We start from the raw sequence: 15,958 nt of genomic DNA, 5'->3' as shown, positions 1-15,958 counted from the left end.
GAAGACCCAGGTTTGATCCCTGGGTCGGGAAGATCCCCTGGAGAAGGGAATGGCAGCCCACTCCAATATTCTTGCCTGGAGTATTCCATGGACAGAGGAGCCTGGTGGGCTACAGTCCATGGGGTTGCAGAGAGTCGGACGCGACTGAGCAACTAACACTTTCAATAAAATAGGGCTGGGCAAATATTTTCTTAACTTGATAAAATATCTGTCTTCACCCCAAAGCAACACCTTGCTTAATGTGAAAACTTTAAAAACACATGTATAAAAGTCAGAATTGGACAATGGGATCCACCAATATCTAACATTGTTCTAGAGGTACTGGCTACTGAAATTAAAAAAGAGAAAGAAATAAAGTTATGACGATAGGAAAAAGAGGAGATAAATGTGTCACCATTTGCAGACAATTTTATTGAATATTTAAAAAACTGAACTCTTTCAAACAATTAAAGAATTCCTTATGGTGTCTGGGAGCAAAATAAATACAGGAATCTCAATATCCTTCATGTACAAATATTAACCCATTGGGCGATATATGAAAGACTCCCTATCAGTTCAGTTCAGTCACTCAGTCGTGTCCAACTCTTTGCGACCTCATGGACTGCAACACGCCAGGCCTCTCTGTCCATCACCGACTCCCGGAGTTTACCCAAACTCATGTCCATTGAGTCGGTGATGCCATCAACCATCTCATCCTCCGTCATCCCCTTCTCCTCCTGCCTTCAATCTTTCCCAGGATCAGGGTCTTTTCAAATGAGTCAGCTCTTCGCATCAGGTGGCCAAAGTACTGGAGTTTCAGCTTCAACATCAGTCCTTCCAATGAACACTCAGGACTGATCTCCTTTAGGATAGACTGGTTGGATCTCCTTGCAGTCCAAGGGACTCTCAAGAGTCTTCTCCAACACCACAGTTCAAAAGCATCAATTCCTCACCATTCAGCTTTCTCTACAGTCCAACTCTCACATCCATACATGACTACTGGAAAAACCATAGCCTTGGTGAGATGGACCTTTGTTGGCAAAGTAATGTCTCTGCTTTTTGATATGTTGTCTAGGTTGGTCATAACTTTCCTTGCAAGGAGTAAACATCTTTTAATTTCATGGCTGCAGTCACCATCTGCAGTGATTTTGGAGCCCAAAAAACTAAAGTCAGCCACTGTTTCCACTGTTCTCCCATCTATTTGGATGAAGTGATGGGACCAGATGCCACAATCTTAGTTTTCTGAATGTTGAGCTTTAAGCCAACTTTTTCACTCTCCACTTTCACTTTCATCAAGAGGCTTTTGAGTTCCTCTTCACTTTCTGCCATAAGGGTGGTGTCATCTGCATATCTGAGGTTATTGATATTTCTCCCGGCAATCTTGATTCCAGCTTGTGCTTCATCCAGCCCAGCATTTCTCATGATGTGCTCTGCATATATAGGATTGCTGTAAAATTATAAAATATTTGGAGATCAATATGATATTCCAAATTCACATTAAGAAATATTTAAAATGCTACTGAAGGACATAAAGCAATATTTAAACGTATGGAAAGACCTAACTTAAAATATAAAGACAATACCATAAAGAAATCAATTCTCCTTAACAAATCCATAAATATATTGATGGTTCACTTTCTGAAAAGCTAAATGAGATACATTTTTCAATTAAACAACCTAATTCTAAGTTTCATGTAGAAAACTAAACAAGCAAAAACAGCCAAGAAAATTCTGAAGAAGAAGTATATTTCAGTAAGAATTAGGTTGGTTGCTATAACAGAAACCCGTACTCAGAGGCTTATTCTGATGAGTGTTTATTTCTCTCTACGATAAAAGGAGCCCCTAGTGAGGCAGGCAGCACAGGGCTGCCTGGCTGTGGCGGCGCCGTGGTATTCAAGACACAGGATCCTTCCATCTCTCTACCTTTTTGCGTGATTTCCTTTCCAAGTTTGTCTAGTGGTGCAAGATGGCTGCTAGATTCCAGCCATCACCTCAGATTCCAGGCAGCTGGGAGGAGAAAAGAAGGAGGAGCACTCCTTTACAGAGAAAGTCCTTGGAAGCACCAAACCACACTTCTACTTTCCCCTCTAGAACCCCTGTCGTCCCCCGTCTGGAGCCGAACGCTGTAGCCACAGTCCTCTGCGTTGCTGCTGGGGCACGCATGTTCTCAGCGCTTTGCTCAGATAGAACCATGTTACACAGGAGGAAAGGCGAAGGCTATGGCTCCTGCATTCTCTGCCGGTGTAGGAAGAGGAAACTAGCCCCCACAAGCATCAAAACCATTACAACCTAGAATAGTTCAAACAGTGGGATGCTGGTGCGAGAATAAACAAGTAGATTAATGGGACACAATAGAACCTCAAACGGTTTCAAACACGTAAGAGAATTTCGCACATGGCAAACACAGAATTGCAAATCAGTGAGAAAAGATGGCTCATTCGAGACCCACCCATACCTGGGAAGCCATCTGGAAAGAATAAAGAGAGTAAGGTTGGAGCTATATCTCACATCTCGTACCAAAATAAATTCCAAATGGGTCAGAGATTTGAAAGGGGAAAATTGAAACCACAAAGTCTTAACAATAAATAGTAGAAATTTCTTTATAAACTTGAGATGAGAACTTCCTAAGCAGGATGTAAAATACAAAAACACCCAGAAACACACAAAGGAGTGTTTGGATCATTTCAAATACACGAAATAAAATTTCTGCATAGCAAAAGCCACACAAAGCAACTTGGGGAAAATATTTGCAAATTGTGTCAAACAAAGAGCTCGTCTCTATCATATGTAAAGAACTCCAACAAATCAACAACAGGGCCACAACGCAGCGGGGGATAAAATGAAAAAGCAAAGGGCGAGAACAGGAGTCTCAATACTCTTCCTTTTTCATGAAAGGAAAAAGCAAATGGCTCCTAAAGCGATGAAAGACACTCAGGCTCACTCTTGGTGAGAGAAACGCAAATGATGGCTGCGCTGAGGGCATGTGTGCCTCTCAGACCGGCAGAGACTCCGATCGCACACTCCTGGCATTGCCATGAGAATACAGGGACTCGCACATATTACTGTAGATTATTGGAAATGGTTACAGCCTCAGCAGGCAGGCGTTTGGCAAAATGCCTCAGAATTACAAACTCACATCCTGCGACCCAGTGGTCCCACCTCTAGGAGGGCATCCTGCCCACAGTCACCTTGGGTACCAGGTCATGGCAGCATGGTTCCTGAGCCAGCCAGAAGAAAACCTTAAATGCCCATTAGTGGAATGTACTAATATAAACCACATAGGAAGGCAGAGAGTAAGGAAGAAAGCCTTCCAGTTTTAATAAAAGGCCGTGTCTGCAGACTGTATGTGATAAAAAGGAGGCCCAGCGGTGTGTGGAATGGGCTTCTGATTGTGTCAGGGAACAGAGGGGGCTGGCAGAGACGTGTGCACTAGACATGCCAGCAGAACCTGGTCTGGGGAAGGCCCCACAGACAGGGCACCTGCCGGCCCTCAAGACTGGCTGCATGAGAGCCAGGGCATGTGCAGAAGGCTTTCCTCAGCGCACTCTTTGGATCCCTGTTGGTTTCAGGACCAGGCGAATGCGAGTGAAGGAGGGGCTGGGGTGCTGGCAAAGCCCGGCCCCCTGTTCCAGATCTGGGTCGGGACTCTGGGGGTGTGGGACGAGCTGTGGAAGGCTGGAGAGGTCGCTTATTCATTCATTAAACAGGCTGCTGATTGCAGAACTCAGTCCTGACCAAGCAGGCTCTTCCCTCTGGACTCAGACCTCAACAGCGGTGACACAGCGCCATTGCAGCGGGGAGCGGAGGGGCACTGACAATCCCTGGGGCCCAGGGCCATGCTGTGGACAGTCAGACCCTGAGGAGGGGGGCCTACCAGGCTGGGATTCCAAACAGAGGAAAGAGAATGCCTAAGGCCCAGGCGGGAGGCCCAGTGAGCTGCCCTTTCCACCCAAGAAAGTCTCTGTGGAGGGGCTGGAGGGTCGGCCCACAGAAGGGGGAGGGCCGGGGTGGAGGACCCCTCCCTGCGGGCTGCTGAGGGGCAGCTTCCAAGACTGCTTTCTGGGGAGGCCTGGCCCGGGCTCATCAGCATCTCATTTGCATGGCCATTCATCCTCTGGGGCATTCCCAGCCACCCCAGAAGCCCCTTCCTGCCCTGGAGAAAGGGACCAGACCTGGGTCCCCCACCAGTGCCCCCCACACTGCCCCTCTCCAGAGGGAAGGACAATGGGGTGGGGAGGAGGCGGAGGCAAGGTCTGGCTGGGCAGCCAGGCTGGCGGGAACCATTGTGTGTGGGGCCCCCGAGTGTTTGCATAGCAAGTGCCTTGGCTGCTGAATGGGGCACAGGCATCCCAGGAATGCTGCCTGAGCTCCGAGGGCCTGTGGTCTCCAGCTCTTGGCCAGCCAGGCACATCCTCGCCCAGCTTCCGAGTCCTTCTGCCACTCACACCTGGCAGGCGCAGGGCGGACAAGGATGAGAGGGGCCAGGTTTCGGCAGCGGGTGGGAGTGACCCGGGCCCACCAAGCACAGTGGCTCAGCTTGCGCGCTGCACCACGCCAGCGCACCCCATTCACCCGGGCGGCCACAGCTACCAGCAGCCCTGCAGTCTCCCTGTTGACCTCAGTGATCTCAGCAGTGAAAGGGGACAGGACATCCCTGCCCTGACAGGGCATCTGCTCTCAGCCCAAGGTGGGAAGGGGAGGTGTGGCAGAAGCAGGGGGGGCAGAGGGAAGGAAATCTGCTAACTCTGTGAGATGGGAGAGGCCCCTGTCCCATAGGCTGTGGGCCACGCAGGAGCATGAGGGGCTGCTGTGGGTCGTGCGGGGTCATGGATGCCTTGGGGGTTCCCCTCTGCTGATCTGGAGTGACGGCCGGTAGTTCAGAAGCAGCCCCCGCCGCTGTCTGGGAAGTGGGGGAGGCGGTTAGGGATGGGGTCTGCCTCCCAAGGAGCAGGAGGTGAGTGGGTTGGTACCCATCAGAGAGGACACGAGAGTCAGCACCCAGAAAGCACGGCCAATCTGATCGGCACTGTTCCCAGAGACAGGTCCAGGGGTGTGCTTTCTGGCGGGGGGCAATGTACCTCGGGGAGAGAGCAAGGGCAGAGGTTAAGAGGTGGGAACAGGCCTGGGGAGTGCCAGGCGCAGGGAGGAGGGCTGTCAGTGACGTTGGTAATCGGGGAGGTTGGCACGGAGCAGGTGGGTCACCGGGGATGGGGGAAAATGAGGCCGAGGGGCAGCCAGGAGGCCCCGGGCATGGCGGCCTGTCCCCTGTCTACCCCAGCCCAGGGACGTGCCATCCTGGAAGCAGGGGGTTAGTGGAAGTCATGGGCAGCCTGGGGGTGGCAGGGCCCTGACCAGCCCTGAGCTGGCATCCACAGCCCGGCAAGGGGACACCGGCAGTCAGCAGGCCAGCTGGGGCCAGGCTCCCCGGGAGGCCCAGCCTTGCAGGAGGGTGGCCCCCTCTGTCCCCTGCCACCCCCTGGAGCCCCTGGGAACTAGACAGGGTGGGTCAGATGCTCTCACCTTCTCCGAGGGAACTCAGCCCCACTCTGCCCCACATCTGCTGTGCGGTTTACGGCCAGTGGCTCCCTTTTCCTAGCCTCGGCAGCCCATCCGTCAAATGGGGATGGCCGCTGACCTCACCAGCCAGGGCTGAGTGATAACTCCGACTGGCTCAATGGAGCTGGCTGAGGGGATTCCTGTCGGCATTTGAACAAGCCAGGAGAGCTCCGTGGTGGAGGCAGCACTGGGAGTGGGAACATGACCAGAGGCAGGTGGGCCGAGGTTCCCAGTGCTGGGAGGGCCACTGGTTCCCAAAGTGGGGATGAAGAACAGGCTCTGGGAGTGGCAGGGGCTTGCCAGGGACGCAGAGGGAGGGCTGGGCGGGGCGGGCTCAGGAGCCTCTAGGGGAGGACAGCACCTCGAGGCCAGGAATGGAGATGGGTGCCCTGATCGCCAGGCCTGTAGGTCTGGGCATTCTCAGGGCATCTCATGGTGTGGGCCAAACCTGGGGGTCGGGGCTGGAAGGCTGGGCCGACGGCTGGAAACAAGGATCTTGTCCACCTGCAAACCTGAGAAGCGGCATCAGAAGAGCCTCAAGGGGTTGCAAGGAACTGAGGTGGCTCCCAGCCTCGGGTCTTCCCGGGCCTCCAGTGAGGGGCCGGGGCGCATGGGTTCAGGGCAGAGAGAGGGCATCTCACCCTCCCATCCTTGGCAGCGGTGTTGGGGGCCTGTCCCCCCATCTCAGGGTCTGAGTGCCAGACGGGCCTGCCCGCCAGCAGGTCCAGCTCAGCTCTGGTCCCTGGCGCAGGGCCCTGGCTCTGGCTGAAGGGGAGGCCTGGCTTGGGGTGAGGGGGGGAAGGGCTGGGAAGGGCAGGGCCTTCCTCACCTGGGGGCACAGTGCCAGCCCTTGCCCCTGGGACTGGTGTCGTGCCAGTGGGGGTCAGCTACTTGGAGGGAGCACCCCGACCTGCCCACGCTTCAGGCTTCTGCAGTGGTGCTGAAACTCACATGACACAGAAGCGTGCGTCTTAGTCGCTCTGTCCTGTCCAACTCCTTGCGACCCCATAGACTATAGCCCGCCAGCTCTTCTGTCCATGGGATTCTCCAGGCAAGAATACTGGAGAGGGTAAGCATTCCCTTCTCCAGGGCATCTCCCTGACCCAAGGATCGAACCCGGGTCTTCCACATTGCAGTCAGATTCTTTACCGTCTGAGCCACACAGGGGTTCCCGACACACACGTAGTCACTTTAAACTGAACCATTCAGCGGCATTTCATGCATTCTCTGCAGTGAGCGAGCATCACCACGATTTAGTCCCAGAGCCTCCTTGTCGCCCCTGGAGGAGACCCCACCCCACGGGCATCACTCGTACCCTGCGCCCGCCCCCTCCTGGCGGGGTCACTGTACCTGCAAGGATTTACCGCCTGCAGGCTCTTCGCAGAAACGGGAGCCTGTGGCACCTGCCTTCCTGTCTCACCTTCTTCACTGAGCACATGGGCCTGAGGATGTGCCAGGACTCCAGCCCCTTCCTTCCTTCTTTCCTTCATTCATTCGTGCCAAGGGCAGCACTCAGCCTGTCCCCACGAGGTCCCCAGGAGGCCACGTGGCAGCCGCCCATGTCGCCTTGAAGTCCCTGAGGAAGGCAGCGCTGCCCTGATTTCCCGGTGAGACAATGAGGCTGGGGGAAGGTTAGACGGGCTGGCATCCCTCCCAGAGACCAGGCCCCGGGCTGCGCTTTTAGGGAGGGACACGAAGTGGGGGGGTGCTTGGCATGAGGGCTGAGGGCAAAGGCCAGGAGGGGTTGGGTGGAAGGTCTGAAGTCAGACCGGGGCTTCCCCGCTCGGTCTTGGGCTGGCTCCCCATCTGGGGTGTGGAGGGGATGAAGGAGCAGCAGGCGCCCACAGGGAGCCAGCCTGGGCCCGTCCCAGTCCCGGCTCCTGGCAGAGAAGAGCAACGCCCCCACTCAGCCTGGAAGCGATCCGCATCTCTGTGAGCCTTGAAACGCTTGACGGTGAGAAGGCTGCCTTGTGGGCAGGGGGTGTGCCGCTCATCATCTGCGTGGCCTTCCCCAGCCTGTTCACCTCCCTGTTAGGCTCCTGGGTCACTCTGAAATTAGGTCTTAAACAGAAAGAGTGGGGAGTGTGTGTGGCCAAGTGCCAGCCCGATGGTGGCAGACCGTGGGAGGCTTCCCCCCACCCCTCTGCGTGGCCCCAGGGGTCCTGGGGAGCCTGGTGAAGGCTCAGACCCTCTCCCCAGGAAAACTGGAAGCTCAAAATCCTGCATCAGACTCCAGGGTGTTCTGGGAACTGTGGAGAAGCGTTGCGGCCACTGCCAGGGTCATCAGATCCCATCCTGCCTTGCCTCTCTCCCGCCACGTGACTCAAGCTCTCCACTTTTGCACGGCCTTCCTCACCATATGGTCAGATAACTCATTAGAGAAAGAAACAATGCGGCCTGCTGGGATGAATGCGGGCTACTGCCGTTCCGGCCAGAGTCCCAGCCTAACCCTGGTTGCCCGAGGCCCTGCCGCTGAGGCTACTACGCCTGCCACCTGCAGGAGGAAGACCCAGCCGCAGAAACCTGGACACGAGAAGGTTAGGAGGAGAGTGGCCGCAGCTGGCTGCTCTCCGGGGCCTGCTGCCTGGCACATGGGCCGCGGGTTCCTCTGCTCCCTGGGCCCCACTAGCCCTCAAGGGTCAGGTCCTTGTTGCCCCTGCCCTCCCATGAGGAGGCCTGCGTCTCACCCCAGGGTCAGCGTGTGGCTTGGGTGGGGTGGCACCATTCCCCGGTCGGACACCTGACCACTTACCCACCTCCTCCATTTGCGCACTCTTTGCCCTGTGCCTGGCTGGGCTCCCTGCCCGCCAGGCACTGCCAACACCCGGGCCTGGAGCTCACGCTCTCCCAGACGTCCGGGGGGCCCAGGCCCTTCCCCACGCCCCGAGCCCAGGCCCTTCATGGGGCAGGGACACTGACTGCTGTCCATGTTCTGTTTAAGACCCCAGCAGGCTCCAGGAGCGGGAGCAGAGGCGGCCGGTAGAGGGTTCAGGGTTCGATGGTGTCGGCCCCCAGCCAGTCTCCCTGGGAGAAGACCCCTCACTCCACGCATCCTAGTGGACTGGGTCTCAGAGACCACCCCCCCCCACACACACACACCAAGTGCACAGGGCCAGGTCCCGGCTGTGAGAACAGGCTTCACCCTAGGCCACACCAGGGGCGCACACACTAGCCCCCAGAGAGCCTCCTGCCCTGCAGCTGCTGAGCTGGAGACAGAGCCTGCAGTCTCAGCCCCTGGGGGCCCCGGGGTGGGGGGTGGGTCTCCAAGTCCAGGGTTTTGTGAGAAGGTCCCCCCCGCCCCCTGCACGGGCCACAAAGCAGAGCAGAGCATGGCAAGAGCCCAAACCACGGTTTCCTACCACCTGGAACCAGGGCGGATGCCGGGGCCACCGGAACGCTGGGTGCTCGAGGCTTCGTCCCCGTGGCCCGGAGAGTCTGCCGCCGCCGCCTCCTCCCATCGCGTAGGAACCGTTTCCCACGATGTTGGAACTTTCCACAGGCCTGACTTCTAACAACTGCACATCATTCAATTAGACAGACGCGGACGGTTTCTCAGCCGGCCTCTACGCACATCTGGGCCGCTTCCGGGTTCTATCGCTTATAAATAACACAGCCAGAGGAGTCTCCGGGCGGCTGGTTTTCTGGGTTTCCCATTATTTCTTCAGGTTAAATTCCCAGAAGCAGAATCACTGGGTCAAAAATATGAACACTTTATGCTTGTTGCTACACACAGAAGTCAGAATAAATCTGGGACCCTGTCTGGCACGGAGACGGGACTCCGTGCTGAGCCGCCCCCTGGGGCCAGGCTGCCCGGGAACCGGCAGCTCCCCGGCACATCCCCGGGGGCTGAGATGGGGGCCTGGACTTCATGTGGGGTGGCGGGCTGGCACCAACCTCGGCCCACGCTGTGGGCTCCCTGAAATTCCCACGAGGGCCCCTGGTGGACCTCCGAGCTGACTCGGCAGCTGGAGACGGGGATGGGGGTGTAGACGCCAAGAAGTCATCACTTCCTGCCCGTTTCAAACATTCTGTGAAGCCCTATGATCCAGCCCTTTCCCTTCCCGCTGGGCCTCCAGCCCCTGGATTTTCCTGTTTACTGCACCCCAGAGGCTGGCCTTGACCTGGCTTCTCTCCTCTGGGGCTGCTTCCCGAAAGGACTGTCCGACTCCATTTTTGGCCCAGGCCGGCAGGTCCAGGGCAGACGGGCTGGCCCGAGGGTTGACACCCCACAGCTGGGACTGACGCCAGGCCACGCTGTCCCCAACCCATGCAGCCAAGCAGGGCCCTGCTGTGGGCTTGGGGCCCCAGAGCTGTGGCGGGCTGTCTGGCTACCCATGGCCTCCGAGGCTGTGACCCTGGAAGGCCAAAACCCAGCTCTGGGGTCATGCAGCACTCAGCTCGGTGCATACAGGGAGGGTTAGGGTTAACCCCAACCCAGTGTGACTCCAGCCTAGGAGCTCAGCCACTGAGCTCAGCGCTCAGTGCGTTGACCCCTCGTCTTTCTACTCCAGGAAGAACCAAGCCTGAGGGACAGTGCTGGGGGCACTTGTGTCGCAGAGACCGCAGTGTCGTGGGGAAGCGTTCTGTGCAAGAGTGCAGACAAACCATGATGTGTCCGCCTTCCTTTGTGTGGGTCACAGCAGACCTGTGGGCTGAGCATCCCAAGGCTCTCCCTGCAGCGCTGGGCAGGCAGGGGGCATTTTTCACCCTGTATTAGCTTTCTAATCCTTGGCCCATCCCATGGGGTGAATAGGGTAGGAAGAAATATTCCCATTTTCCAGAGGAGAGAGGTGAGGTGACTCATTGTAGTCACAAAGCTGGTGACCAGAACAGTCAGGATGAAGCCTTGAAGCCAGGCCTTCTCCTCTCAGGTTGGGGAGGGGATGGGCCCTGGGGTGGGGCCAGGCCAGGGTGCAAAAGAGCCCCTGTGGACAGTAGGCTGAAGACCCCGGGGCCAGGCACCCTCCCTGTGGACAGCAAGCTGAAGACCCTGGTGCCAGGCGAGGCTTCTGCCCTGGAGCCGGGCACCCTCCCAGGTCAGGCCCAGAGGCGGCCCCACCTGCATGGTCTGGCATCAGCCATGTCACTTCCTACTGTGACCTGCGTCTGCTCCTCTTTAGCACCACATCTAACCTCTGGCTACCCCTCTGCCCCTGTCCCCCGCATGTCTCACTGTAGCTCTCTCTGGGGCAGGTTGTTGGCCCTGCTTTACAGATGGGAAGGTCGATGCGGGAGAGCTGGACCTGCCTGAGGAAGAGTGAGGACCCGCAGAGCCGGGGGCAGCCCAGCTCCGGGGCTCCCACCCGGACACCAGGCCCTCACGGTCTCAGGACAGCACAAGACTCGCCCAGTGAGGGCCGGGCCGGCCTGCCTGGTTCCTGGGGGGACACACCGAAGCCCAGCGCCTGCCGGGGTGATGGAAACGTCTCCCAAGAGTCAGCACAAACTGCGGCCTCGCTGTGGGGCCTCCGGGGGCCTCCGATTCCCGCTGGGAGGCTCCCCTGAGCGCCTAGGTGCGGAAACACCTGCTCGCCCTGGGATGGAGGCAGCCGGCACGGCTCCGCGTGCGGGAGAACGCAGGGCTCAGGCGCTTCCTGAGCGGAGCCAGCACCCCCGTCTCGCCCAGCCGTCCAGCCTGGGCAGAGGAAGGAAGTGGGCACGGGGCGGCTGGAGGGAGGGTGCCCACCCTGGGCCCGGGTGGGAAGGGGGCTCCAGCACCCGGTGGCCGTGGCGCAGCCCCAGCCGGGCCGGGCGACCTGGGAAGGAAGTGGGTGGATGCAGTGTCTGCTGTGGACAGGCATCACACCAGGAGGTCTGCTCCAAGCCCTGAGGTCACTGGCCACAGGGGCTTCTCAGGCTGGCTTGGCAAAGTCACGGAGACCGGGGGTTGGCGGGGGGGCAGGCCTTGGAGGGTTTCTGGCTGCTGTTTGGCAGCTAGGCCTCCCCGGCTCTGGCCGGGTACCAGGGCAGCTCAAGGAGCCCCGAGCGGCCATTCTCACAGGCAGGCAGAGCTTGCCCAGCCACCGGGCGTCTCGGGGATACAGGCCTGGACTCTCATCTGGGCTCTGCTCCCAATGCCTTGTGCCCATCCTGAATGCTACCTTTGCCTCTGAGGCCTCAATGACCCAGTGGTCCTGCAGTCAGGACAGCCTGGCCCAGCCTTCAGCAGGGTTGCTATCAGTAAAAGGGAAAGATAAATATTTAGTTGCTTTGTAAGTAGTAAAGCCCTGGAAGGATGAATGGTTTTATTCAGAACAGCTCCAGGCGTGGCTGAATCCAGGGGCTCCAGCGATGCCATCTATTTAAGTTTTGTCTCTGTCCATTTCTGGGCCCCTTGGGCTCTGCTCCCCACCGTGCGGCAAAGATGGCTCGTGTCCCCACCACTCAGCAACTCCTGTGGAAGATGGACTCTGCACAAAGCCTGGACCTCTGCCACGGGCAACTCGGGCCTCATGCCCATCAGTGGACACAGAAGTCCAGACACACGGGTGGATGATTAAGGGAGCAGCAGTAGATGTCCACCCAAAAGGCTGACTGCGAGCCAGACCCAGAAGCCCTGAGCATCCACTTAGCCCATTCCATCCCCTCACAAGTCCCAGAAGTGAGTCCACTCTACAGATGAGGAGCCTGAGGCTCAGAGCAGGAAAGCCACCTGCTTAAGGCCACTCAGCTTGCTAGACTGTGGCCAAGAAATGTGGATCAGGGGGTCCTGACCCCAGAGTCTAAGATGCACCCCCCAAGCTCTCCCTCGGGCGTTAGGGACGACTCGGGAAGCCCTTGGCAGCGCAGAAGTCAGTTATCCCTGTACCAGGGCCTGTCTTCTGGGGGCGCCTCTTATTTGGGGTTGACACTTGAGGTGAAGCCTCTCAAACTGGGTACCTGTGAGGCCCGAGAAGAGCTGAAACCCATGGGACAAAACACAGCCTGTTTATTCTGAGCTGGGTCTTACTCAGGGGCAGGTGGTAGATGTCAGGAATGGTGTGGATCCAGCTCCAGACCTTTCCATAAAGCAAGGAAGTCACAGCGAGAGAGTTGCACAGATGGGTTAGTCCCAGGGTCTCAAGAAGTCATGTTTACACAAGAATAGAGTCTGTTGCGTGTGCAATAGCTCTATACTACATTATCGGGTGTGTAAGAGTGTTATTGCCCCAGGAGGTAACAGTGGTAAAGAATCTGCCTGTCAATCCAGGAGCTGCAGGAGACATGGGTTCAATCCCTGGGTCGGGAAGATTCCTCTGGAGCAGGAAATGGCAACCCACTACAGAATTCTTCCCTGGAGAATTCTGTGGACAGAGGAGCCTGGCAGGCCATCCATGGGGTCACAAAGAGTTGGAAACAACTGAGCGTTTTAAGTTAACCGGTTAATAGTGTTATGCCTGAAAAATAAGTACAGAACTTAATTTTAAAATACTTCATTGCTAAAAAATGCAAGAGCTGTAGTAGTAACACGAAGATTCACTGACCACAGTCACCATAGCAAATGTAGTAACGATGAAAACGTTTGAAATATGGAAAGAATTACCAAAATGTGACACTCAGACAGGAAGTGAGCAAATGCTGCTGGAAAAATGGCTCCGACTGACCCACTCAATGCAGGGTCACCGCAAACCTTCAATCTGTAAAGATCGCAGTGCTCAAGAAGTGCAATAAAATGAGATGCACCTGAATTCTAAAACAAATGCAAACTCATTTTTAAATGTGAACACGTGCATTCGTGCAAGGGGACAGCCATAGTGGGCTCCTGGTCAGGACAGAACCTAGAGCTTTCCTGACCTTGAGATGCAGACCTGAGCTGCAGAGACCCTGGGCTGTGGGGTGACCCCAGGCGAGGTGCCGGAGAGCGGACACAGCGTGGGAGACAGGGGACTGCCATGAGCCGGCTCAGAAAGTCCCTGGCTTGTACTTTTTCATTCATCCCCCGGGTTGAGTGTCTCTACTGCAAGCCTCAGGCTCTGCGGATCTCGGGCAAACTGTCCCACACAAGTCCTGTCCTCAACGGAACGAGTCCTGACCCGATGGGTGAAAACTCAAGAAAGTCACATGACATCTAACCATAAAGACGGCCCAGAGGCTGGGGTGTGGGCCTGGGGAGGCTCCTGGGAAGGGACCCTAAGAGAGGAGGAGCCTCCACCTCTGAGACAGTCCACCCTGCGGGCTCTAACAAAGGCGGGGAAAAGCGCCCAGATGTGTTTTAAACACGGCTTCTGATGCTGTAAGTCAACTCCACTCCCATAAAAGTTAAACAAGCAAAACCCTCGGCCTTGGCTGGGGTTGCCCACGGCATAACTCCCTTCTCTACGCTTCTTGGTTTTGTCTGAATTTTTATAATGGGGGTCGATGGGAGTGTTTTCATTCATGTGAAAAAAGTGGAACCGGTAAACACAAACATGTTTCTTTTTCCTCAATTGGCCTTGAAGTAAAAAAAAAAAAAAATTGCTTCCCACGGAGGGAGAGAGGCCCAGGCCTCCCTGGCTCACCCGAAGTGCGGTGCCAGCCCGAGCCTCTCTGCCTTGGTCTCCCCGCTCGGGAAGCTCAGAGCCTGTAAGGTCGGCTGCGGTCAGGAAGCCGGGCCCTTCTGGGGATCCTCCCCACCTTCACGTCCCCTCTGGGTCCCTGGGTCCATGGCCCCGGCCGCTGTGGGTCCCAGGGCCCAGCTTGGGAGTGAGCATCACGTGTGTGTGGGGGGGGTATAAATGAGTGGTGTGGGGGCTGACAGGGCCTCTGGGAGATGGCGCTGGCCCCCCCACCTCCACACGCGGGACGTACCCGGGGGTGCAAACACAGCACGGCTTGCCAGCTGGAGTCTGCGTCTAGTGGGCAGGGCAAGGTCAAGTCTCAGTGTCGTCGTCGCATTTTGGCAGAGCGTCCTCGCCCCGTGGGGCGGCGGGTCGTCTCCTGGCCCAAGGAGGGAAGGGCCCAGCACTGGGGGCCGGCAGCCGCCAAGCACGGAAACCAGGGCAGCTTTCTCCCCGCAGGCCGCAACGAGCCGAGTCCCACTTTACGAGTGGACCGACACCAGGGCATCTCGCGAGGTCGTCTCATCTAACGCAGGCCCTGCTGCTGCCGCGTGCCAGCTGGCGGGCATGGAGGCTGGTATAGGCAAACCCCGAGAGATCCCACCTACCCTCGACCCGCCCCCTTGCGAACACCCGCAGCCCCCTGGTGCAAAGCTTGTGAAACTCAAAAACCAGCTTTCTCTGCATTAAAACCCCTTGCATTGGTTTCCTGGCCAGAAGTCCGAGATCAAGGTGTCAGAGGCGCCGAAGACGGTCTCCCGGCTCCCCCAGCCTCTGCGGCTCCCGCCGGCGGTGGGCAGTTCTCAGTGGGTATTCCTGGCTTGCGGCCACATGCCCCTGATCTCTGGGTCCGTCGTCACGGAGCCTGCTCCCAGGTCCCAGATCCCTTCGTCTCGGGACACGGGTCACTGGATGGGAGACCACGTTCTCCAGCCTGGCCTCACTTCAGCTTGATCACATCTGCAAAAACCCTATTTCCAAAGAAGGCCACATTCACAGGTTCCCAGAGGAAACCATCCGCTGCATCTCTGGGGACACAGCTCAGCTCGTAACACCCAGGAGTGGTGGCAAGTGATAAACCAGGACCTGCTCTTGGCCAGCAGGGCCCGGCATGGTGAGGGACACGGGGCCCACGGATCCTGTTGAATGTACCCAATTTCATTCGGCGCAGCCAGGCTAGAGGCTCAGGAGAGCCCCCTGGCACCCGTGGCTGGTTCCCCTGGGAGCAGAGTGGATGTGCCGGGGCCAGCCTGCCTGCACAACATCTCCCTTCACTTCCTGGGGTCTCTGCCCCCCGACGCCTCCCCAGAGAAGCCTCCCGAGCTGACCTCGCCCAACGACCCTGCCTCCCGCCTGCCCCATCGTGCAGCACAGAAGGAGCGATGTCCCCTGAGTCCACAAAAGGCTCTCTCACCACCCAGCCAGGACCCTCGTCCTGCTCAAAGCAAAGCCGGAGGTCTCCAACCCCTACTCAACCCCCTGTTGCCTTGCCATCGCCTCCCTGCACTCTGGGCACCAGTCCATTTCTCAGCTGGGGGTCCAGTGGGTTCAGAGCAGACTCAGCCGATGGAAGAGGTCGGGGCTCAGGTGGCCTCCTAACACAGAGGCCGGGTAGGTCACTGCTGCCCGGGGGTTGCAGCCCCGGCCTGGCAAGATGTGCAGGCACATAGACAGACAGATGGATGGATGGATGGACGGCAGGCCGCTGCAGCTGGTTGCTGGGCATACCGCATCACGTTCTCTGGGACTAGCTGGGCCCCCTGCGGCAGCCGGGGTGGGGCAGTGCAGGGCTGTCCCCGCTCCCAGCTTTGCAGGGCCACGGTGGGCAGAGGTCTCCACGCAGAGATGGCATCTGCTTTGCTTCATGGCTCTTCCCACGTATTAACAGCCAAGCCCTGCTGTTCTAA

General features: G+C 57.5%; 1 long non-coding RNA gene across 1 annotated transcript; it reads right to left on the bottom strand.

The window, feature by feature from the left end:
• Positions 1-390: 390 nt before the first annotated feature.
• LOC133257731 (uncharacterized) lies at positions 391-9,643 on the bottom strand. Its single transcript, XR_009739670.1, has 2 exons — positions 8,898-9,643; positions 391-1,426 (listed from the first exon to the last, which is right to left on the bottom strand). It is a non-coding gene; the product is annotated as an uncharacterized LOC133257731 (long non-coding RNA).
• Between the last annotated feature and the right edge of the window lie 6,315 nt (positions 9,644-15,958).

This window comes from Bos javanicus, chromosome 11, assembly GCF_032452875.1.
Source record: "Bos javanicus breed banteng chromosome 11, ARS-OSU_banteng_1.0, whole genome shotgun sequence".
Lineage (NCBI taxonomy): Eukaryota > Metazoa > Chordata > Mammalia > Artiodactyla > Bovidae > Bos > Bos javanicus.
The sequence above is the reverse complement of the archived record's forward strand: the minus strand, read 5'-3'. Positions and strand labels throughout refer to the sequence as shown.